The sequence below is a fragment of the Chiloscyllium plagiosum genome, unplaced genomic scaffold, assembly GCF_037043375.1.
Source record: "Chiloscyllium plagiosum isolate Xiang-an unplaced genomic scaffold, Cpla_swu_hap1 HiC_scaffold_39, whole genome shotgun sequence".
Lineage (NCBI taxonomy): Eukaryota > Metazoa > Chordata > Chondrichthyes > Orectolobiformes > Hemiscylliidae > Chiloscyllium > Chiloscyllium plagiosum.
Genome location: NW_028270177.1, coordinates 74,724,308 through 74,748,801, shown reverse-complemented (window position 1 = coordinate 74,748,801; position 24,494 = coordinate 74,724,308). Strand labels below are relative to the sequence as shown.

Genomic DNA, 24,494 nt, shown 5'->3' with positions numbered 1-24,494 from the left:
CAAGCTCTTAAGACCATGGCTGTCCCACTTTATGTTTAGAAGGATAAAATTTGCTATTATTACAATCTTATTATTCTCACGTATAAATAAGATCTTTCGACATATTTGCTACTCAATTTCACTCTGACTACTGGGGGGACTATTGCAATCGCATCAAAGTAATCATGCTTTTCTTATTTCTGACTTCCATCCACATAGCTTCTCGAGACCATCCCTCAGAAATGCCTTGTGTTAGAACAGTAGTAATGTTTCACCACAAGAAAAATTGACTCCAATCTCCTTCTAGCTCTTCCTACTTCTGCTGTACCTTTGATGATGGGAGGGACTTTGAACATAAATTATTCAATTTGATGGTGTTGGTTAGTAGCTGAAAATAAAGATACTATGGGTGACTTGGGTGATGGGAAATAAAAGGTTACATTGTATGGAAGGAAAATTCTGGATAGAAACAAGAATTTTAAAAAACGAACTCCATTCAGTGTTTGGAGTCCTTGTTGGTTCAACCTGTGCTTTGGTCTATAATACAAAATTACAGAAAAATATTTATAGCAATTAAAAATAAAATGTTAGGATATTGGAAGAACAGCTAAGAGCTTCAAAGCTTGACAGACGGCTTGTGGGAAAGGACATGGAAAGCAGCAGGGTTTCCAGAACTTCTCATCTCTGCCTTCCCTGATCGAAATCAATCTGTGATTTATAATTGTTGAGGATTGTTATTCATTAATATCGGTGTGTCAGGTAGATCTCAGTCTCAGGGAGGGGTGACGTGCTTCTTTGTTTTGTGATGAACTCAGGGGAACATACAATAGTAAGGGTGTAAACCCAAAGGGGTGCAGGAGCAGAGGATCCCCCGTGTGTATGTGCACAAATCAGGGAATGTACCATGACACATGGACAGAAGAGCAAATAAACCCTACTTCATCACCCTACGCTGTAGAGAGCAAACACAAAGCAATTATGTTAAACTGAAATAAAAAGTCTCTTGTCTCACCTGGAATGTTGCACCTAGTTTCAGGTGCCATGTTTTTGAAAAAAATGCAAAGTTATGAGATTGGGTGTGTGACTGATTCACAACACTATTCCCGGGATGATACACCTCACCAACTCTGAGAAATTGAGAATGTTCTCCTCTGCTGATAGTTTCCAGACTCTGTGACCAGTTGCTATGATTGGTTCTCAATTCCGTCTTGCGTCATATAGATCTCAATGGCTGAATATTTCAGGTACTCATGAGCTGTGCCTTGCCTGATCACAGCGCCCTCTGATTTATTATTTTTGAGGGTTGCTGTTCAGTAATATCCCTGTATCAGACAGATCTCAGTCTCATTCCCTGGGATTTGACAGGTATGGTGTGTCAAGTAGATCCCAGGAATTGCGCTCCATGAGATTTTTGTGTGAGAAAAACTCCAGTTCTGAGAATCCGCCCTTGGATTGTGCACGTGTTGTGTCTGAATACCTGACTGAACGTTGACATTTTTGGCTGATGAATGTTTCGTTGGGCGCTTTAGGTGGCGATTACTGCATTACTAACCCAGGCTGCCCTGACATTGGGAGTACTTTTAGTTTAGACAGTGTAGAGTAAACTTTCAAACTCCGTTGTCTGCCTTTTTTCGGCTTCTGGTGGAGCCTATAAAATTATCATGAGGTGACCCGAGGCCGTGACCCTTGGTGCATAAGCGGAAATGTTCTCTAATCATTCTGCCTCTGGAGTGTTCCATCAGGCATATCGTGTGAAAGATGTATTTACATTAGTGGGCTGCATAGTAGCGCAGCATTAAACTAAATGACTGGATAAAATACAATCAAACAGAACAAGTGAAAGTATTTGGCTGGGAAAGGAGTAGGATGTTGGTAAATGTATTATTACTGACTGGCCTTGAAGAAAGAATTAAGCAAACTCAAGATTAGTGCATATTCATTCGAGATTTATTAACCATTTCAGAAAGCATTTTTATCCAAAAGATTGATGTAAAAGCTAACAGAAATGAATATAATGGCTGGATGCCACATTGAGACGAGAACACATGCGCTGTGAGCTGGGAATTTTCTGTACATCAGTAACAGTCACAAGAAAGGGAATACAAAGGCTCATCAGAAAGGGTAGGCAACCATTCTGAGTAAGGAACAAATAAAAACAAAACAAACGGGCTTCAAACAACTGGGAAGCTACAAATTCTTCCAACCACAACCATCTCAAAGATATCAAAGTAAAAAGGAAAATCCATCAATAATTGACTCAGTTACACACTGATAAACTGAAGTCATCTCACTGTTAGAGTCAGCAACAGGACAGATTGGAGATTGGGAATTCAGAGACCTTGATAAGCAGACCAGGAAAATCAAAGGGGTCCACAAGTCATTCACTTAACCTGGAAAAGAGAGAGAAAGCAATGACGCAGATGTTTATGATCAGGGACTTTCAGATTTAATGTTTATTCAATGGCACACTTAGAGATTTCACAAAACATATTGGGCTGCTTGGTGTGAGAAAGATGTGATTATTCTCACCTTCACCAGAGTGACGGCAGCGCTGTAGAAAATACTCAGGAAGAACAAGGTGATGAACGTGGAAGCAGTTGTCCAGATGTTGCTGTTATCATCCTCATAGTCTTCAATCCAAGTGCGATCTATTGAATCTATGAATATAAAGCCGAGAGAACGCATTTAGATTGTTTATTGATCCAGATCGATCTATCTGCATCCAAGTCATGTAATTGGAGACCATTACATCTTCATAAAGCGGTCAGGTATTTCTCAAGTGTGACTCTTATCTGTATCTATTAGTGCGTTATTGACTCAGCAAGAAATTACAAATACTAACTGCACATGTTCTTTCTTCATTGTCCATGTCAGAACGTTTTAAATTATTTTTCTTTTCATCTATTATTTAAGGATATTATTATTTGAGGAACGCTTATTACGAATGATGATTTTAATTATATCATTATATTTTAAATATAGGCTGTGACAGCACTTTGGTTGAAAATTGTGGCCCTCACTGAATAAAAGTTCAAATGTGATTCTCATCTTTTGTATTGGTGACCAATTGCTTGGCAAATCATGAATATAAGTGACATCACAGTCAGGACATTGCTTCATATTTTAGTTTGAAGGATCTGTATATTTAGGAATATGTTTTTGTACGTGTGTCCCTTAATTTATTTGATCTACTGCTTGGTGTGTCTGGTTTCCCTTTAATGTTTGTGTATGTGGTTATGAGAGTTTCTTACTTCTCTCTTGCCCATGTTGGAGTCTGTGCATGAATAAACATATTCCTGTTCCTTTACTGCTGGTGTGCTCATGTGTTTGTGCACCTTAATTTTGGTCTTTTCCCAGTGTGTAAGCATCATCATGCTAATATGCCACTTCGTTGCTGTCTATGCTTATCTTGTAATGTCTTTGTGAGTGTTCACTTTTCATTCGTGCTGTCTAAAACGTGTGCTTATGTGTCTGTTTCAGATCCTACCTAAACTAGGTTATTTTCATGTTTATGCTTAATAAATGTTAGCATGCAATGTTATGTTTTGATGGATGTTTATATTTATATGATGATGATTGCTTGTGTGGCAATCTTTCCCAAACCATCTCCTGATCAGCTTGTTTGTGCTATTGTTTGTGGATACTTGCTGATCCTTGTGCCCATTATCCTTATTTAATAAACGCCCCTCTATTTGTTCATCTATGCACTTGTGTGTCTGCATGTGAGACTCTGAATTTGTGTGTGCGTGTGATATTGTATACATGCTGATCAATGTGGTTTAAAAATAACTAATTAAGCTGCCTCTGTCATCGTATGTTTGTGATTCTAAAAATGGGAAAATAATGATATTAATGTTTATCTCTGTGCACTTACGTGCCTGTGTGAGTTGACATGTGGGAGGACATTTTTCAGATTTTGTATCTGTGTGTTCATGTGTGTATGTCTGTACGCATTGTGCTGTATGAATGTACATGTATTCATGCCCATTTGTGTGTTACCGTGTGTCTATGTTTCTCATGGTTATATGTGAGTACTCCTGTTCATTTGTGCAAATGATTTTCTTTCGGTGTATGTGAGTTTTTGTATGAGCTTAGGTGAGTGTTCAAGTACCACTTGCATGTGTGGCTCTGTGCGAGTATGCGTGTGTGACATCTTATCTATATGCACATTTGAGTGTGCACATAAATATGTGTCTTTAGGTGAGAGCCCGTATATGTGTCATTACGTGTGTATTTGCGATCATCTCTCTGTATCTGTTCTTATACCAGACTGCAATTTTTATTATTCTAATATATTGTTCTAATTTTAATGCATTCCCCATAATTAGATTTTGACCTTGGTGTTGCAGGAAACATTTCCCATCGTTGTACAGAGATAAGCGTTTTATGAGCAACTCCTCTGTTGTAGTGATAGAACTTCTGTCTCTGAGAGAAAAGGCGTGAGTTCAAATCCCCACTGCCCCAGAGATAACATTTCTGAATATGTTTATTAGAAAATGTCTACTTGTGTTCTGTATGTGAAACAAAATGATATCAGGTATTCGAATACCAGAATTGATCCCATGTGTTCCAGAAAACTGAGACAAAACTATGGAATTCAAACTGGGACGATGCAAACACCAGTTTTGGATTATGGGAATCAATGTTATCATTTGTTAACAGAGCCAAGCGTGTCTAACATGCTTCAAAGGTATTGTTTTGCATGGAAATGTTAAATCTTTGGACAGTAAGCAAGAAGCTGACTGTTCCTGTTCGCAACTGGGTTACATTACAGAGACATCTACCATGAAAACTCTGCACAGGGAGCAAGAGGACAGACCATTCATCGTTCCCCTCCCCTCTGCTCCACAACAACTTATCTGTTGATTCTCTTTGGTGTGAAAGTGAAGATACACTGTGTCAACTCATGCGCTGGCGCAAGATCCCCAGAAACAAAGGTTTCATTCAAACTGTTCTGCACTCTTTACGATTGGTATGTTCCAATCAAATTTAATTTTAAAGTGTCTTAAATTTACATTTCCAATTGGTGCAATTTGGCAGTTTAAAACTGACATGAATTTTGTAAGAATTGGGGGAAATCAAAACACCAAGTTCAAAACTCGTGCCCTACCCTTGACATAAAATGGACATTGTCAGATTTTGTCACAGAGGGATTTAGGATGGATAACGTCCTTGGCAGAATCCTGCAATGAGTGAGCTTTACTCTATCTCTGACCCAGGGTGTATCTGAGCAGAGAACATTAACTGCACAAGACACTTGTTACAGACCTGTTAATAATCCACTTTAACTACACAGATGCAATGTAAGTCAGAGTGAGAAACAACTAATTCAGTATTTAACTCACAACTGGAAGAAAAAAAACACTTCATTACTTCTGTTGAATTATTAAATGCAACTTTGAGATTTTTATTGACATGAATTAACAGTTTTGTAATTAAATGTTTTGTAAACATTTCAGTGCAAGTGAAATGTTTACAAAACTCGGTTTACCGCTGGATTTATCGACTGTTCTGTTGATGATCTTCAATGGAATCGCTTCATGTCCCACCACACAGGAGTAAGAAGCACCGCTGGCCCACTCCTCCGCTGTAATGGATAATAGGCTGTAGATGAAGAAGGAAGTGTTGTCGCTCTCCGCCATCACCTCGGTGTTCTTGTAGTTACTGGGATTCACCGGCTTGTCATTGTTTGTCCACTTGACGAAGATCTCTCGGGGGGAGAAACCTCTCACTAAACAGGTGAGGGAGAGAAACCTCTGAGCGGAGATTTCTTCTGTTGGTGGCAGAAGGACCGACACTGATGGCTCCAGCGGATTAGTCACTGCAGAATATTTGAGACAAAAATAAATCAACCAAAAAAATCCTGAACCAATATCACAATTTCACTAAATATTTAAATACGCCATGTTTAATTTGGGATTTATTCACTTTCGTTTTCTAAAGGAGCAGTATGGTACACATACTGTTCATTAAAAAGAGTAAAGTTTAATGTGAAAGTTGCCTCCATGTTTCCAGCCCACAACGAGGACATTCTGGCCATTTGTCATTGCTGATGGTGACGTCACAACCCAGGCTTCTTCCCACCTTATCTGACTTAATCAGAGTACAATATCCTTTGGTCCATCTTTTTCTGAATCAGCTACTTAGCTACCCTGCCTTCAGATGCATCATTAATGCCCCTAACGGTGTTGGTTCATTTCCAATCAAAGCCTGTCATTGATGGAACTGGATCTGGATTACACATGGGATCCTTTGTGCTTTAATCTCACTGCTCACCTTTCTCCTTGTGGATGGAGTCTCTCAGCGGAGTCGGTAGATTCTGATGGTACACCACACATTCAAAAGTAACGCCACTCAGCCAGGCTTCAGTAGAAATGTCTAATTTGCTGATCACGCTGTCGGGATTCTCTCCAGGCTGCTCAGCAATCTCTGATTTCAGAGGCTTCTTTTCTTGTTTCCAGGTCACGTTGACTCCAGAAGGAAGATTGGACACAACGCAGGTTAACGTCACCGTCGCCTCCAGTAAGACTTGTTCTACTGGCGGTGGGAGGATTTTAACGGTGTTAGGGTGGCACTCGGTATCTTCTATGAAACAAAAATCAAAGTCAATGAAAAATGCCCCTTTCTGATACAAACAGCCAATCTTCAGATTACTCCTTCACAGGGTGAAGACACCACCTTCAAAATGGCAAATCCAACTATTGCTGAAACGATGCTTACTATTGTTGATGTATTTTGATCTGTGAAACATTTGTGATTACCTATAACATACCCTGTGTAATTATTCCGAAAGAACACTGGCTTTGTAACAAGTGAAACCTGTGAAAAAAGTAAAATCATCGAAGATACCATCATGTAACCCATGGAATTATCTTTCTTTCGGAGTTTGTCTCTCACTTAAGACCATCTATTGATACTTGTGACAAGAGTAATCTGAATATAATGAGTTCATTTCCATGTTCATAACCTTTAGGTGCAAGTGCTGCTGGTCACACTGACTGCCAAATCACATCCCAAATTTTGGACAGATTATAATAAATAATTACTATTCTCTTTGCAGAGTTCTAAAGTGTTACAGGAGCGGTGAACAGCAATGGAAATTCTGTTCATTATATTTAACATGATTAAAAATACTTTGCGTTATTGGTGTGATGTCATTCTCTAATTTATGTCATTGTTCCTCGTGGGCTGTGTTTGGAATAGATCTGAAAACAAGACATTGAGTACAGCATTGGATATCGAGAAGGACACCCATCTCCTTAAGTCTTTCCCTCCATTCAGTTAGTTCATAACTGGTCTGTACTTTCACTTTATTTACCAAGCTGCATTTTTTAATTTCTTCATAGAGCAGGAGAGAAAAAAAAACAAACAAAAGCGTCTTAAATTAATCTACAAACGCGATGGAAATGTCACTAATTTTATAGACATCCACTACTCACTGTGTGAACATCGCCACCCCAAACAGGCGAAATCAGCCTGTCTCAAGTTCCGAGTTCATTCATCCCTATTGTAGCATTCCCACCAGAATTTATTCTCCTGCCTCATCCACTAATTACAGAGAGCATCTTAAAGAAGCTCAGTGAGATCACATTTATCCCAGTTCATCAAATGTGATAGCCACTTGGTCTGTGGTCTGATCCCATAAATGAAGTTAAAGAGCTCAGTACCAGATAAAAATCGATGTCGTACAATGTCCAACCAACAGGTCATTCCTGAGCAGGGAATGAAGCATTGAACGCATTTTGATTTATTTTCAAGTAAGGGTCACTGCATATTTTAACCACGTCAATTTGATATAGCAGCAGAATAAGGCTGTTCGGCCAATCCAGAGTTTCGATCAGAATGATGCTGGAAAAGCACAGCAGGTCAGGCAGCATCCGACGAGCAGGAAAATCGACATTTCAGGCTAAAGCCATTCTCCTGCCTTCTCCCCGTACTAAACAAGAGCCAATCTATCTCTGGCTTGAGTACACACAATGGCCTGGCCCCCACAGCACTCTGCAGCAACATGTTCCACCGACTCATCACTCTCTGGCTGAAGAAACCCACCCCATCTCAGTTCTAAACGGTGCCCCTTTGACCCTGAGACTGTGCCCTTGGGTCCTAGTCTCGCCTACCAGTCAAACACCTATTCCACATTCACTCGACCTCAGTCTCTCAGTATTTTCTATGTTTCAATCAGATATCTCTCCAATATCCCCCCTCCACCCCAAACCTATCCTCGAAGCGGCTACCAGGCAAGGATTCAGCACTCTGAATGCCTCTCCCAGCATGGTCAGGCAACAAACTATTTAACAAAGCTCACTGTCTATATATCTATCTTCAACAGAGAGGAAACCTGCTTTTCTGACTTGCCAAAAGGTTGAATTATGAGCAATGCTAATGTAACACTCAAACTGAAATGAGATACGTGGCATGTTGGGAAATGAGAAGCTGTACCGTGCTGTTTACTACGCCTGATAAATTAGTGTGTTTGATTCACATCAGAGTTCAGAGTGATTTGTAGCTCTCTCAGTCTGTGTCTCTTACCCTGGAGTGCGGTGATGTTTTTACTTTGAGTGTTCTCTCCATGAGTGACCTGGCAGGTATAGACCGCGCTGTTGAACCATTCACCATAAGGGACCATCAGCCGACTCGTCACCGAGAAGTTCCCGTCCGCCTCACACACGGGAGACGTGAAGAAGCCAGAATCCAAGGGTCGGCCATTTTTCAACCAACTCACGGTGATTGACTTCGGATGGAAATCGATGATTGAACAGACGACGGTTGCAAACTTGCTGCTTGCGATGTCTTCACTGGAGCTCACAGTTAGGAGAAGAGTTGGTGGGAGAATGTCTGGACCTTTAGGAAATACATCGCATACATTATCCGACGAATTTCATAACAAATACAATCAGTTCTCATATATCAAGGTTTCTTGTGGTTAATGGATACAAGAATCATAATTGTGCAGAGTGCTGGAGAAGCTAGGATCCACACAGAAAGATCAGCAGGACAATGTGAAAGGCTAAAATTATAGGACACTGCAAGTGAGTCAAAGAGGCAGAGAAACTATAGGCCGGTTAAATCAGAAGGAGATAGCAACGTTGGATGGTATTCGTTTTAATGACAGAGTCTGATGAACAAGACAGATTAATTACCGGCATATATGAGGAAATGACGCAGTTGCTATCACGGAGACATTGAGAGCCGGGCAGGAGTGGCTATTCAATATTCCAGGATTTGGTGCCTTCAGGCGAGACAGGGAAAGATGGAAAATGATGGGGGCGTGGGTGTGCGGTACAGAATGTTGCTTCTGTCGCAATTCTGACAAGAGTATTTTAGGCTGTAAAGAGAAATGAAATCATGGATACCTCCTTGAACAAAGGCAAATGGACAGTACTTCAAAACCAAAATACAGCAAACGTAACTACTGGGAGAGCACGATAGACCTTACTATAGGTCCAAAAGACCAAGTGCAAATACATGGGCAAATTTCAGAGACATGTAAATTAAATACGGGAATGAAAAGAGGTTTTTAACTTCCTCAGCATAGGCTTGGATATTCACTTTGTCAAAAATTTAGAGGGAGCACAATTCTGAAAATGCCCCCTGGAGAATATTTGAACAAAGTATGTGTTTAATACAGAGAATTTTAATCCAGACCTTGCAAGAGAGGGGTGAACCTGAACTTAACTTTAGGGAATGAAGTCGACCCAGTGGGTAAAACATCAATGGTGGAGCACTTTGCAGACAGTGATCGTGAATCAGTTGGATTTCAGATTGTACTGCAAAGGAATAGAAATTGGCCCAAAGTTCTGAAAAGGGGAAGGACAGTTTTAGTAAGATCAGGTAATGACTTGACCAGAGTGGACTGGAAGCTGACACTTATTGGTAAATCTGAGTCAGAGCAGTGTGACACATTTAAAAAAGAGGTAGGAAAATCACAGGGAGGACATTTCCCAGGAAGCCACTGCGTGGGACCAAGAATGCAGCGGGCTCTGGACACCAAAGGGCATGGAGGGGGAGATAAAGAGAAACAAGGAAGGCTTCCGGTCTATACTGAAATCTCAAAACAATAGAAACTAATATGGAGTACAGAACGTGCAAGGGGGAGTTTGAAAGACAAAGGAATTAGAAGAGCAAAAGGGATCATGAGAAAATAATAGCAGTCAAAATAAAGGAAAATATTTTTAAAAGTTACAGACTCATTTATAATAAAAGAATTATTCGGGAAACAATAATGCCCATTAAGTGTTATTATTGGAGTGGAGCCGGAGGATTTGGTTGTGGTCAAAACGAATGTGTTCTGTCAGTGTTCACTAGTAAGAGGGACAGTGTGGGGACAGAAATCATGGAGGGGTGTTGTGATGTACTTTCAGAAATTAGGACACATGACATGACGTTCTGTGTTGTCTTGCTGAATGAAAAGTGGTTATATTTCCAGGGCAGGTGAAAAGTATACCAAGCGGTTGAGCGATGCAAAGGATGAAATAGTTGGGTCGCTGACAATAATTTAGAATTCCTGTCTGGCCACAGCAGTTGTGCCAAGTGAGTGTAGATCAGCCAATGTTGCACTGTTATGCAGGACGAAGGAAGGGATAAATAATGAAAACACAGATCTGTCAAGCTAGTCTCAGTGGAAAGGAAACTATTGAGAAGTGAAATTAGTCTTCATTTGCAAGATAAATCAACAATTTTCAGCACGGTTTTATTGAGAGGAAGTCACGTGTAACAATTTGATAGTAGTTTTCATAGAGATAATTCGATGTCCAGATGATAGCAATAATCAGAGCCAATGGGATCCGAGTTAATTTGACAGATTGGATCTAGAACTGGCTGAGTGGTGGGAGCAGGGGATAATAGTCATCGGGTGTCTGCGTGACTGGAAATCTATGTCTCCTGGTGTTCTGTAGGGATTAGTGTTGATTTCCGTGCTATTTCTCTTACATACCAATGATTGAGATTCAAATTTAGGAGGATTAACCAGTGAATTCACAGATGAAATGAAAACTGTCATGTTGGTAAGTCATGAGCATAATGGCTTTAGATTGCAGGAGGATATAAAAGGGTTGATTGTATGTGAAGAGAAAAGTTGCAAATGGAAATTATTCTGAATAAATGTAAGATGACGTAAATCGGCAGAAGAATCTGTGAGGTATGACGTTTTGAATGGTGGAACCCTGGAAAGGCCTGAGGATCTTTGGTGCATGTACCCACCGATCCCCTATAGTACTGTGTCGTCTGGATAAAGAGGCTAAGAAGGTGGGAGGATATTTGCTTTTATTAGCCTAGACATTGACAATGAAGAGTGGTGAGATGATACTGGAACTTAATAAAACACTGGTTAGGCCATACTGAAGCCTTGTGTGCATGTTATGGAAGGAATGTGATTACACTGAAGGCAGTATTGATGAGATTTGCCAGGATCTTGACTGGGTTGGAGGGTTTTAGTTATGAAACTAGTTTAGATAGACAGGGGTTTTCCTTGGAGCAGAGGAGAATTAGGGAGAAGATTATCATGATGTCTAGAATTATTTTAGGCATAGACATGGTAAACTGGATGAAACCTTTCCCCTTGATGGAGAGATCAATGCCTCAGGGGCACAGGGTGAAGGTAAGGCCAGGAGGTTCCAAGTGGATCTCAGGGGAAAACAAAATCAAACAGAGGGTGGTGTTAGCCTGGAGCTCAGCACCTATAAGTCATGTAGAGACTGAGCCCCTCATTATAAGTATGAAGTATCCTTGCAAGGGCAAGTCACACAAGGCTGGCACATGAGACTGGAATAGTTAGGTGGCTGTTATTGATAGGCGTGAATTGGGTGGATCAAAGGGCCTTTTTCCTGTGCTATGTAAGGTGAATCTATGAAAACGGTTATAAATAATGCCTTATTCATGTTAATCACAGATGATCTGTTTATCTCAGTTCCTACAACACGTACCTGGACATGGCATTTCTTTGCTCTTGTGTGTCCCGCTGTGTTGAAACTCACAGGAGATTTTGCTGGGGCAATCTACCGCTGACCCGGGCAGGGTTAACTGGCTGCTCAGGGTGTAGGTTCCCTTCTTGTTTCTCACTGATGGGTAAGTCTTCAATCCAGTCGTGATTAGCTCCCCACCTTTCCTTCCAGGTTACCTTGGTGACGTCAGGGGAATAGTCCATCGCCAAACAACCAAAGATCACAGAACCGGTGTTGTGCTCCTGACAGGAGGAGACCAGGCCATAAAGTGTGGGGAGCGATGGTGTCTCTACAACAGAATGACCAATTGAGCATGTTAGTTTCTGTTAATTTGACCTTATCAGTTACTCAAATGTATCCTCAGTGTAAACGTTTGCCAGTATGCTCCCGCTGAAGTCGAGAGCATAACTGGGGTTTTTTTTTGTTTCCTACCAGTTGCTGATCATGATCATTGGTTCCCTCTTTAGAAACATGCCCTCGATCTTGACCATTACCATATAATTTAGGAAGAACATCCTGATCCCACCCCAGTAACTGTTTGAAGATCTCAGCAAGTGATACTTTCACTGGATTGCTGTGAAGAGCAGAGACGTTTCACAAACTACAAACCAAGGAAATGCAGATTCATCGAAATTCTACAGTGTGTGCAAACAGGCCATTTGGCCCAACAAGTCCACACCCACCCTCTGGAAAGTAACGCATCCAGACCCATTCCCCTACCCTATTATGCTACAGTTAACCCTGACTAATGCACCGAAACTCCCAATCACTGAACACAACATTTGCAATTCCCACAACTTGCACATCTTTGGAGTGTGGGAGGAAACGCACACAGACATGGGGAGAAAGTGCCAACTCCACACAGACAGTCACCCGAGGCTGGAATGGAACCTGAGTCCCTAGCACTGTGAGGCAGCAGCACTAACCATGGAACCAGCGTGCTGCCCCACGAGGTGCCGTGCTGCTGGAAATACCTAACAGCTGGCCGTACCCCCGGAGAGAAGTCAGAGTGAATCATAGAACATAGAACATTACAGCTCAGTACAGGCCCTTCGGCCCTCGATGTTGCGCTGCCCTGTCATACTAATCTGAAGCCCATCCCACCTACACTATCCCATGTACGTCCATATGTTAGCCCAATGACGACTTAAATGTACTTAAACTTGGCGAATCTACTACCGTTGCAGGCAAAGCATTCCATACCCTTATTACTCAATAAGTAAAGAAACTACCTCTGACATCTGTCTTATACCTATCTCCCCTCTCTTTAAAGTTGTGTCCCCTCGTGTTTGCCGTCCCCATACTTGGAAATCAGGTCCAGTGAGCCTTCCTCACTTATCAATGCAAGGCAGAATGTTCTCTCTGGGAGGGAGGTCACTGCAGCAGCAGCACAGGCAGGAGCTGAGCACTGGGACGGGGAGGATGGCTGTCAGGGCTGAACTCATGCCAATTGTCTGGAAGTTGAAACATCTCATTTACAATTATCTGAATTCTGTAGGCCTCTGCAAAATGGAGGACCAGTAAGGTTCAGAGACTTTGGAGTGTTACAGCTGAGTATTTACGTAAATATGATTTGAGAAATGAACAAGTAATCTTTAACTTTAATAACTATCAAACTGACACACAGTTCACCACCAAATCTCATGTCTCAGACTAACCACTGCACTTATTCTGTCTAGACCTAAATTCCCACTCACATTGACAAACCCGACCCTGCTATACACCCATTCATGCCCGGAACACACAACCCCTATCACACGAAACACATCCAAGGCAATCCATATTGGTAGTGTAGCTGAGCAGAGAGATCTCGGTGTCCATGTACATAGATCCCTAAAAGTTGCCAGCCAGTTTGATAGAGTTATTAAGAAGGCATACTTTGTGTTGGCTTTCACCGATAGAGGGAATGAGTTTCAGAACCATGAGGTTAGGCTGCGGCTGTACAAAACTCTGGTGTGGCTGCACTTGGGAGTATTGTGTACTGTTCTGGTCACCACATTATAGGGAGAATGTGGAAGCTTTGGAAGAGTTCAGAGGAGGTTTACCAGGATGTTGTTTGGTATGGTGGGAAGGTTTAATGAGGAAAGGATGAGGGTCTTGAGGCTGTTTTTATTTGAGAGAAGAAGGTTGAGAGGTTACTTAATTGAGACATAAAAGATAAACAGAGAGTGGACAGTGAAAGTCTTTTTCCTTGAATAGTGATGGCTAGCAGGAGAGGACATAGATGACAGATGTCAGAGGTTGTTTCTTTACTCAGAGAGTAGTTGGGCCATGGAACACACTGCCTGCAACAATAGTACACTCGCCAACTTTAAGGCCATTTTAAAGGTCATTGGATAAACATATGAATGTAAATGGAATCGCGTAGGATAGATAGGCTTCAGATTGGTTCCACAGGCCAGCGCAACATTGAGGGCTGAAGGGCCTGTACTGCACCGTAATGTTCTATGTTCTATATTCCAGATGGACATATGATCTCAATTCCTTTCACTCATTTACACTCCTGCCGCCCTGCACCTGGCCCATGGTGAATCTGGCCCTGACTGGAACTGGCACCATCATTTTCACAACCTCGGACAAAAGCCCACTACCCAAGACATGACCCCAGTCCATGATCACTGACCTCTCACCTTACCCAAGTCAACCTGTGCACATTGCATCCCAGCTCCTTTCGCATCTGTCCTTTACCACCTACCATTTTGCCAGACTCCGAGCTTTGCATTTTGACAACACGTCCCCTGTCACTTCATTACAGTGACCTTCCACCCCCGAAACATCCTGGCACTCTGCGCACCTCTACACTAACCAGCCTGGAACACTGCCCACCTCTGCACTAACCAGCCTGGCATCCTGCCCACCTCTGCACTATCCAGCCTGGCATCCTGCCCACCTCTGCACTAACCAGCCTGGCACTCTGCCCACCTCTACACTAACCAGCCCGGCACACTGCCCACCTCTACACTAACCAGCCTGGCATCCTGCCCACCTTTGCACTAACCAGCCTGGCATCCTGCCCACCTCTGCACTAACCAGCCTGGCACTCTGCCCACCACTACACTAACCAGCCTGGCACACTGCCCACCTCTACACTAACCAGCCTGGCACACTGCCCACCTCTACACTAACCAGCCTGGCACTCTGCCCACCTCTGCACTAACCAGCCTGGCACACTGCCCACCTCTGCACTAACCAGCCTGGCATCCTGCCCACCTCAACACTAACCAGCCTGGCATCCTGCCTACCTCTACACTAACCAGCCCGGCATGCTGCTCACCTCTCCATAAACCAGCCTGGCAAAGACAGACCTCCTGCATTTCAGCTCAAACTACCCCTCACCTACCAAGCACAATTCGACCAAATTATCCTGTGACCATTACCATTTACCTTGATGCTACCTTGCCAGACAGAGTGCATGCAAGCTTACCCAGCAGCCAGCCAACACCTCACAGCCTATCAGCCCAAACTCTCCCACATGCCCAATCTAGCCCCTCACTTGCTCACCACCTTCCAACTTTGAGCCCACTCCACCATAAAGTCAGTGAGTCATAAAGTCATACAGCACAGAAACAGTTCCTTTGGTCCAGCTCATCCATGCTGACCAGAGTTCCCAAATTAAACTAATTCCACTTGCCTGCCTTTGGCCCATATCCATCCAGACCTATCCAGTTCCTGGAGCTGTTCAAATGTCTTCTAAATGTTGGACCTATCTCTGCATTTACCACTTCCTCTGGCAGTTCATTTCAATGTTTTGGACAGGTACAACATGAAGCTCCAACTCCTGCACTCAGTGCTCTCTGACCAATGAAGGTACATGTGCCAAATGCCTTCAACACACTAGCTACTTGAGACAACGCTTTCAAGAATCTATGAGTCTGAACCCTCAGGGTCCTCAGTGTTCAATATCACTACCCAGTGCCTTACCATGAACTCTGTAAGACTCTATAAGTCTGGACCCTCAGGGCCCTGTGTTCAACATCACTATCCAGTGCCCTACCATTAACTCTGTAAGTTGTGACCTGATTTGTCTTCTCAAAAAGCAACACGTCGTATTCATTTAAATTACACTCCATCTGCCACTCCTCAGCCCATTGGCCCAGCTAATCAAGATCTCATTGTACGTTTGGATAACTTTCACTGCCAATTATACCACCAATGTTGGTGTTACGTGCAAACTTACAAACCATGCCCCATTCAATGTTTTCATGGCTTTCAACCAATATTGTACCCTGTTTGACTTTCTCCCACATATCCGGAGCATTTTTTTAAGGATTGAAGGAATCTATCTCCTTATTGAAATCATTTAATGTTTTGTCCTGAATCAATTTCTGTGGTGGAGAATTCCAAAGTTTCACCATTCTTTTGCTGGACAGTAAACAATCAGGTTCAATGTTATCGGTGTGTTGGGAAGACTGGTGAGCAGCGAGAATAATGATGTTCCCATGAATGGAATAGCATTCTACAGGGGCCGCGGGGCCTTCTTCAGCTCCCAGTTTGCATGCTGACATGTCCCTTCAGCAGCATGTTCCAAAGCTGTGATCCTTGAGGATAAGGGCGCACATGCGTGTAAATGCTTCACCTGAAAGCTCTCCTCCAAATTAGACTTCAACTTGACTCTCAACTATTTCTCTGCCGTTTCCTCTTCCTCAATCACAGCCATGGGACTCACTTCCTAACAGCGCTGTGAATGTGGTAATACCACACAAACTTCAGCAATTCAAATAGACTGATGATAACTGGTTTCTCAAGGCGATATAAAAAGTCTGACACTTCCACACCTGTCTAGAGATTCAAACAACCACTGGAAGAATTGAAAATTATTTGAGGCACTTGTGTGTCTACACAAGATGACGTGGTTTCCTTTTGCGTGATTTGACTGTGTTTTCACTGAATGAACAGAGCTATTTCTTAACCATACAATAGGAATGAAGCTTCCCTCATTTTTAGCAAGGCAATCACACATTATATTTCTTTATTCCAGGGAGGTACAGTGTTAAATTAAAGAAATATGATGATTGGGATGTTTCAATTGGAAATTGTCAGAGATTGAAAGTTTACTTTCATGAGCAATTAATTCCAGCCTCATTGTGTCACAGTACTCACAGGAATGTCTTCCAGAAATGGTGTTTCGGGCAGTCGAATCAGTAAATCTGGGACGGTTTTTGCTTGTTAATAAAAGGTGTTGAAGAGTTTTAGCCAAAGGGAGACCTGTGGATTTAGCTCACAGATGCTCCATGATCGAAGTAAGTGGTGGAACAGCTCGAGGGGCTGAGTGCCCTCCTCTTGCTCCTACCTTCCTATCATTGTGTCATTCATTAAGCTAGCACTGGTGGTGAACACTTTTTATTAAAATATTTCAACAAATTAATTGTTTCACACATGCTGTAAAAAAAACCTTCTGTTGATTATTTGGAACGGGGTCATTGACATTCTCTATCTGAGTGATCAAAATAACTTCCACCCAATTACAGCAGCCACTGCGCTCTGGAGTGTGTTGTTACTTCATAATAGTTTCTTGTGAAACTACAGCTCGAGATCAGGGCGCTCCAATTCAATGATTCTCTGATATTTAATATCTCAGACCATGCGCAATTTGTTCAAATGCATCTTTTCTCTGAAGAACGTGTTTCATCGAACAGAATTTTTTTCAATGAAACAACAAACTTTAAATGCTAGAAAACCAAAATAAAGACAGAAATTTCTGAAGAAACTCAACAGGTCTAGCAGCTCCTGGGGAGAGAAGGCAAGGTTAACCTTTCGCATCCAGAGACCCCCCGCCCCCCCCCCCCCCCCCCCCCTTCACCAAATTGTTTTCATGTTTTTGGCACAAGAGCTCACACCTGTTGAGATAAACAGTGATTACGTTGGCTTGACTCCTGTTGGAAATAGAATTCTTAGCAGAGGTACTGGATGGTCTGAGATAGCAATTGAAGACCAACTGAAAAGCTATCACCATCTGCAGCAAGTGTTGGATTCAGCGGAACTCCCAGCGTACTGAACAATCAAATTCAGCTACAGCACTGGTTTAATATAAAGTAAACCAGCCGAAGCATAATCTCATCAAATATGCTTCGAAAATGATTCATTCTGGATTAGTTATAAATGATATTGTTAGAACAGCAGATCAAAAGCTGGGATTTCTTTGAGCACTTACTCCATTAACCCCATCTAGCGATGCTCAAAAGCTTGTGAACAAATATTGATCTGGAAAAAGCTGCTAACCACCAAAATTCTGTTTAATATCTAAGAGACACAAGTCAGGACAGCGATTGAATAGATTTCATTGGCCTCTGTGAGTGGAATTCCAACAAACACCCAGACATGTCAATCTGCTTTCTTGCACTGAAGTAACCTGATAAGAGATTGTGTTACATACCTCTCTAACAGGTTGTAAGTGAACACAGGCCACCTGGCACAGAATCAGGGACTCTACTACAACATCACAACAGACCTGAATACAATGAGCTTGACACTATCACGGAGAACACAGCCCACATGTTTTGACAATACATAAACCATGTTAGTTATTATCACCTTCCAACAACCAGGGATTGTTCCAGAATGTTTGTACAATGAAAGTAACATTTCAACATTTATCGAAGAATGCTTTGACAGCAGCTCCAAATTGTTCAAACTCTATGGGAACTACAGAGGAATAAATCTAGGAATTGCATTGCCATCAATTCACTGTCACTGGATTCCAACCTAGAACTCCCTTCCTCTTTCCCCTGTGAATGTTGCTGCACCAGACGGTCGACTTAGTTTGGAAAAGATTAAAATGTTTTGAAGTGTAATATGACCGTTGCCAGTGACATTAAAAGCTGATAATAGGTTTTCAAATAATAAGATGCAAAAAAATTCTGATTCTACATTGTGCCACGGAATATGTCCTGCATAACTGAGGCACAAAGAAAATATACAGCATATTTCCCTCTGCCTCGCTCAATCAAATATCTCTTGTTGCCAACAACCAATTTCAAAACTCTTGCTATCTGCCTTTTGTTCCTGAAATGTTCGTTCTGATTGGAACAACTTAGTCAGGGCTCTCAATTCTGGGGCACCTAATCGAATATTGTATTTCTGGCAGATAAAAGTGGTTTTGAAGCTCAAGATAAAATTGAACTGTCTGAGATTCAGGTATCCGAACTGGACAATTTACAAATGGTCAGGACCATTGACAAGTTAGTCAGACATAGCACTGAAACAAACTGCACAACAGACTTAATCCTAGAGGATACATTGCTCAACTCCTCACGTCAAATACATTCACTGTAATTGAACATTCATCAGAGGAACTAACCAGAGGATTAATGTGAACAAGAATGTGTTCACAATGAACATAAATAACCACTGAGTTAATAAACTTAATAAGTCATTGTGTTTAACAAAATTATTGAGGTGGGAAATATCGCCAATTAAAGCACAGATCCTGAGGAAATGGATTATTCTCTAAATTATTTTTACATATTCTTAAAACGTTCCTTGAACTGTGGAGATTTTGCATGCACTGCATAAAGTCAATACTGCATTCCAGTGTGGAAAGCATTTCTGTTGAAGGAATTAGGGCAAGGTCATTTTCTTGTTAACTGCTTTTAATGAACGAAAATGTTTAAAATGGTATGAATTGAAAACATGCTTCTGTCTGGAGTTGCCCACTTTAGCGGATGTCTAAGTAAATGTGGGCACTGCTGCCTCACAGATCCAGGTACCCAGGCTCGGTTCCAGCCTCGGGTGGCTGCCTATGTGGAGTTTACACAATCTCCCCTGTGTCTGTGTGGGTTTCCTCCCACAATCCAAAGATGTGCATGTCAGGTGAACTGGTCATGCTGTATCGTCCATCGTGTTAGGTGCATTAGTCAGGGGAATGGGAATGGGTCTGGGTGGGTTACTCTTCAGAGGGTCGGTATGGACTTGTTGGGCCAAATGGCCCGATACATACTGCAGGAAATCTAATCTAAATGATTGTCACACTTAACTAATGTGAGCAGATTCCTTCCGATCGCTACATTGCAATAAATCGGTCAAGTATATTAATTAAAATAAATATTACTCTCTTTTCAGTGTCTGAATAAACAATGTGCTCTGTTATCCTCCAGTTCATGTCTTCTGCAAATTTGTGAACTCTGCATCCGTCTGAACACATCGATGTAAAATGAATTCTCTGCGTTTGCAGCAAGCACTCCCATGGTTTTAAGAGTAGGGTTCCTACAGTATCGAAACAGGCCATTTGGCCCAACAATTCCACTCTGACCCTCTGGACAGTAAGTAGCCCACCCAGACCCATTCCCCCTAATGTATATTTACCCCTGACTAATGCACCCTAACCTACACATCCCTGTACACTGTGTGCAATTTAGCACAGCCAATCACCTGACCTGCACATCTTTTGGACTGTGGGAGGAAACCAGAGAGTCCGAAGGAAACCCACGCAGACACAGGGAGAATGTGCAAACTCCACACAGGCAGTCACCCGAGGGTGGAATCGAATTTGGGACCCTGGCACTGAGCCACCATGCTGCCCTGCGAGGTCATGAGTGGATTATTTTAATTCATTCGAAATTTGGCCTTGGTCACATAATTCACTATAGCAGTTGTTTCGAAAGAATGACTCCTCAGTTGATATTTTGTTGGAAAATGTAACTATTTATTAAAAATGCACAGATTGGGAACACCTAAAGCACTGTGCAGATTAAATAATTCAGTTAATGTTTTATTTTTATCCTGTAAATCCAGTTTAATCAGGGACATAACAATTAATTAACTCAAATTACGTGTGAAACTGATCAAAGCAGTGAAACTGACCTGTTCTTCATAGAACTGAGCAGAATTTCCAAATGGTCTTTGCCAATGATCTTTTCCAGCCAGAAAAATATGTATGTAGTGTACAGCGGAATTGAAAGGTGTTTCTTGATCAATTATAACACAGTCATGGCATTTTTGCTCAACAGTAAGAACTATTAGAACATTAGACTTTTGGAATTCTATTTATATTTCTCTATGACTTGTAAACTGTTTAAAGACAGACCTTGTGATTGAACTAGATAGTGGGGTTCTGAATTTGGATTGTAAAGCATGGATTAGATTAATCCTTAATTATTACTTTTAAGTAAAAATGGCGCCCAAAGGTATCTGTTTTCCCTTCATTTCTAAAACCTTTGCGATTTGTCTTTCACTTAATAATAGGCTTTATGAAATTTCACCTCACATGCTGATTGCATTGAATGAGGAACCTGGAGCGGTTCACTGTCACCAACCGTGTTAACATTGCAAAAACAATGTAAAAACCAAAAACAGTTTCCCAAATATAACACATTTAATGTTACCCAAGCACAGTCCCTCCTCAACAGATCAACGATCACCAGATCACAACACGGTGTGTTTGCAGTGGAACTAGCTCTGCAAACATTTTCAACAGAACCAAGAACATGATGTAACCTCACAAAAAAAAACAAAGCTGCTCAGAATCCAGCAAACTAATGATTAAGTTGAATAGAAATAACAAGTCATAACAGCAGCCTTGTTTGTGAGGGGACTTAACACTTAAAGCTGTAACGTTTCTGGCAACAGTTCAATTTATTTCCAACCTGTACACCCTTCCTGATCATGACAATCTTGTGCAGCGCACAGTAGAGCGGTTGAAGGCATATATTGATTAATCACTTCATGGTCAAAACAAAATTATTGATTGGACAAATATTATCACATTATAATTTTAAGTTAGTTTCAATTACATAATCTGACCAATTCTGCAGTTTCAGATTTTAGTCCCAAATTTTATTTTGATTGAGGCTACTCAAAACAAAATTCAGTTAGTTTACAATTAGAACTGAGTTTTTTTTTAAAAGTCAATGCATTAAAAACTCGTTTTTTTTTTCATTTCTCACACTTCCGGGTTTCTGCCTTAAGTTGTTTTTCAGACCGTTACAAATGGGTGTAATGTTTTCAATCAAGCAGAGAAAAATGTGTCATATAAGTTTAACAAATGCAGAAATGATTCATGAAAAACCAAAGAACTTCACAAATATTGGTAATGAAAAGTAATCCAGAGAGTCAATCTCCTCACCAGAAAGAAAACACCGATTACAGAAAGCATAAAAACGCTGATCAATTTCACAAACTGAATAAGATCCAATCAACTCAATTCAACAGAATCAAGGAAAATAAAATCAGAATCCAATCAACTCAAAACAACAGATTTGAATGAAACATAATCAAAATCCAAACAATTCAATTCAACAGAATCAAATAAAACAATTTCAAAAGCCAATCAACACAATTCAACAAAACCAAGTAAAAACAAAGTCAGAATCCAATCAACACAGTTCAAACCGAATCAACGAAAACAAAGCCAAAATCCAATCAACTCAATTCAACAGAATCAAGTAAAACAAATTCAGAATCTCATCAACAGAATGCAATATAGCACCGCAAGAAAATTTTATGACAGTTTCTAACCTGCTTGTCATCAACTAATTAACAAAATAAATGCGAAAATATAATCAGGGTAAGAACATATATTCACGAAGTGAATAATGATATTTTAGCATATTTTAATCATGTTTAGTAATGTCTCGAACATCTTTGATTTCTTAGCGTTTGTTGTTGATAATAAAACTCACAGTCAGGGTGTCACTGACATTAAACATTATTTATAGCTGACTGATTAAGAGACATTAGGTGTTTCAAGTAACCCAGCCACACAGAATGCCCATCTGATCAAAAAAAGAGATACACCGAGTAACTGACTCCATCATCCCCACTGTAACTATTTGCTGAGCCTTAACTGAAGTCTGTAATCAGTCTGAACAAAAATCAATCCGAACCAAACCAAACTCAGCACAGAATCTGAGTTTCATTTAATTCAGAAATTAGTCACATGAATAGAAAGTTTTTAAAAAGTCACTAAGAAAGTTCAAGGGTCTTACCTGAAGTCACTGTCACCATGGTCCCTTGGCCCCAGGAGCCAAGATAGTCACAGTGTTACATTCTCTGGACTGGGTCACACAATAACTAGCTCTGTATAAAACAAATCAAAAATCTACCATCATTTTAAATTTTCAGAACCACAGACAAAATAAAGTCACGATAAATCTTCATCACATAATTGCGCTAGTGAATTCTGAACATTCTTGATTAAAGTTAATACTGTTTTATACTTCACAGAGTAACACATGAGCTGATTCTCAAAATCCCCAACTGGTGTATCGATAATTACCCAACACTTTTACAAATTAAATAGTGATACTGACATTAAACCGCACAGGACTAATACTGCAGTGCAAGTTAAGACGGTTTGTAGAAGTAATCACTGACTAGTTTCAAACAATGGAGGCTGAATAGGTTTTTGTATTGATCATAATTGCAGTGTCACCCCAGTTATATCACTGTGAGACACGTTGTGTCAAATACTATGACAGACTGTAAACTGTAAAATGCAGAGAATTTCTTCACTTCCTAGAAAGCAGTGATTCACACTCCTCTAAAAATGATTTGGTGCATTATTCCAGCTTTTACTATCCATTGCATTTTGAAAGCTTGGAATACTTTTCCAGGTTTGGTCTGCATTTAACTTGACAATCAACACGAAGAAGGTAGAAAAAAATTATACATTTGTACAAACTAGCACTACTGGATTGCGTTTAAATTGCATCTCACATTATTTCTCGCTCCTGCCATGCTGGAAATCACCAATTTGAGATAAACACTTGTCAGTGGTTTTTGTATGAGGATGTCGCTGTGCACAACACTGTGACCCATGTCTTTTGCACAGTAATAGATGGCGGTGTCTTCGATCTTCAGGTTCCCCATGTCCAACGCGAAAATGTTGTTTGAAGTGTCTTTGGACGCAGTAAATCGACCCTTAATCGCTGGTGCATAGTTACTGCTGGATGAACTATAGTACCAAAGCAGCCACTCCAGACCCTGTCCGGGAACCTGTCGGACCCAGTACATGCTGTAGCTGCTAAGATCGAACCCGCTGGTTTTACAGGTCAGTTTCAGGCTGCCTGCGGAACGGCCAGTCTCTGCCTCTGGCTGGGTCAAAACAACCTCCGACTGGACACCTTTAAAAAAGAAAACAAATAAACCATGAGCATTAATGCTGATGAAATGATGGCTGAGTCTTTTATATTCCTGCTGTAGACTAACATTGAGACAGTCACAAAGAGAGACTTGAACAAAAAACACTCACATGATAAGAAAGTCAGTAACAAACTGAGAAAAAGTGTCGACACAATCATTCTGATAACTTGTGGGAAGCGGTTCTGCTAAGATCTTTCTAAACAGAGCCGACCCAGGAGTGTTGAAATACGGTCCAGTGCCCAGGATTTATATGGCCATCGGAAGGGGCAGGCTTACAGCTTCCGCATGTTGGTTTCCTGCTGGAGGCTGAGACTGGATCCTGGTATCAGCTTGGACAGCCCGAACACATGGGATCATGTCTTTACATGAGGTTCTGCTTAAACATGGACACATACACATCTTGGGATATTTCTTTTGCTGAATAGCTTCTTTGGAAGTAAATTTGAGTAGCTTCAGGTCTGTTTCACATGATAGTTGCATGTATTTTGTTAAAAAAAA

General features: G+C 41.2%; 1 pseudogene across 1 annotated transcript; it reads right to left on the bottom strand.

The window, feature by feature from the left end:
- Nucleotides 1-2,277: 2,277 nt before the first annotated feature.
- LOC148138768 (Ig heavy chain C region, membrane-bound form-like) lies at nucleotides 2,278-24,204 on the bottom strand (annotated as a pseudogene). The gene is made up of 9 exons (XR_015753836.1): nucleotides 24,106-24,204; nucleotides 23,673-23,977; nucleotides 22,841-22,886; nucleotides 11,901-12,207; nucleotides 8,509-8,820; nucleotides 6,256-6,564; nucleotides 5,471-5,800; nucleotides 2,509-2,636; nucleotides 2,278-2,369 (listed from the first exon to the last, which is right to left on the bottom strand). The product of XR_015753836.1 is annotated as an Ig heavy chain C region, membrane-bound form-like (transcript).
- Nucleotides 24,205-24,494: the final 290 nt, after the last annotated feature.